Below are 1,680 nucleotides of genomic sequence, written 5' to 3' on the forward strand. Positions count from 1 at the left end.
GTTCCCTGTTGAGCTTTGATCGTTCTGTTTTACTTTTTTTTTAGGGCTGGTAAGCGTGTTGCTCTTCAACCTCTTTTCTGCCCTTCTGCGGCGGCTTTGGTCGGCGACGTTGGATTCGAGGATTGGTAAGACTCGAAGATTGATTTCTCTCTCTCTCTCTCTTCTTTTTGTTTAGTTGATTTGGTGTTTTGGATTTATCAGCGATCTTGAGCCCCTCGATTGTGAGGATTGAGAGTGGATACGGCATCGAGACTGTTTCCGATGGGAGTAAGCATGGAATCGAGCCGTTCTCGGTCGAAGTCACGCCGGGAGGGGAGCTTCTGGTACTGGATTCCAAGAACAGTAACATCTACAAGGTTTCTTTGCCCTTGTCTAAATGTGAGTGTGTTTATCCTCTCATAAAGATCAAAGTGTCCATTTGCTTGAGATTGATACTCAAGACTCAAAAATAATCTCCAGACAAATTTTGTCAAAGACCAAATTTTACATGTTCAAATGACACTCTTCAATTCTTCTCCACATTCCTTGTTGATTAGTTTAATTATCACACAAACTTTTCTTCCCAACTAAAACTTCATAAACTGGGACACTGAAAAGCTGCATTTGCCAATTTTATCTGCCTAATGTTATCTCAAGGTTAGGAGGTGCCCTCCCTCCATCAGCTGCAACAGGAAAAGGATTGATGTTTGGTTGATCTTCCATCTGCAAGGAATTGCTAAGATCAGTGAGTTTAATTTCTTCCTTAAAAATTCTTTCATTTTATTTATTTTGAGTAGAATGAAAAATTGAAATTTTTGACAGCAACAGGTACCTGGCTGTCACTGTGCAGCAAATGATCCCCTCTGAAGTAAGGATATGATAATGCATTATTTAGTCTGATTGATGGGTTCCAAGCAGTCCTCTCCAAAGATGGACGCAACCCACTGCTGACAATAAATAACAAGACAAAGTTTACTCATCATGATAATAATGCTATCTATCTATGGCACTCATTCGGTCATAATCAACCTTGAAGAGTTGGACAGTGGTGGTGGTGTTGTTGTTGGTAAGGCATAGCAATGGGTGCTGATCTGATCATATTGCCCCTGCAATAGTACTCCTCCCTCCACTTCTTCTGCTTCCACCTCTCTTCCACTCCACTGAGAAGCAGCATTATTCATCCCCATTTCAGCACCTCGACCATTCCCTGAACCAAACATTTTTCTTAAGATATCAGGCATATAGAGGAGTACTGAGGAAACAGCAGTGGTTAGATCCATCCAAATATATACCTCCTTGTCCTTCTCTGTCAGTGCTCTTCACTGTTCTATACATCTGCAGTGTAGAAACTTGATCAACTATTTTGTAGTTAGTTAATACTCCAATATATACCTGAACCATTTTGTACCTGGAGATGGCTCTTAACGTGTGCTAGGGTTAGATCCTTAACGTTCATGAGTTCAAGAACCGTTTAGTTGATACTTGTTTGATTTTGTCTGATATGAGATTGATATCTTGACAGTGGAATATTTGAGTGTTCTTAAAGTTACTGGATGTGAAGCCAAGTGATGGTCTAGAGGAGCAGCCTAAGTTGTTCTGAAAAATATCAGCAATAGTTGCTGGTTGGTGATGATGGTTTCACTGTTCTGATACCATGACGATCCAATTTTGTGATTGTCTTCCATTAGAAAGGGGCCAAAG

General features: G+C 40.5%; 1 long non-coding RNA gene across 1 annotated transcript; it reads right to left on the reverse strand.

The window, feature by feature from the left end:
• Positions 1–562: 562 nt before the first annotated feature.
• LOC121968471 lies at positions 563–1,402 on the reverse strand. The gene is made up of 4 exons (XR_006108162.1): positions 1,388–1,402; positions 1,272–1,314; positions 812–1,186; positions 563–702 (listed from the first exon to the last, which is right to left on the reverse strand). It is a non-coding gene; the product is annotated as an uncharacterized LOC121968471 (long non-coding RNA).
• Between the last annotated feature and the right edge of the window lie 278 nt (positions 1,403–1,680).

The sequence above is a fragment of the Zingiber officinale genome, chromosome 3B (assembly GCF_018446385.1).
Source record: "Zingiber officinale cultivar Zhangliang chromosome 3B, Zo_v1.1, whole genome shotgun sequence".
Lineage (NCBI taxonomy): Eukaryota > Viridiplantae > Streptophyta > Magnoliopsida > Zingiberales > Zingiberaceae > Zingiber > Zingiber officinale.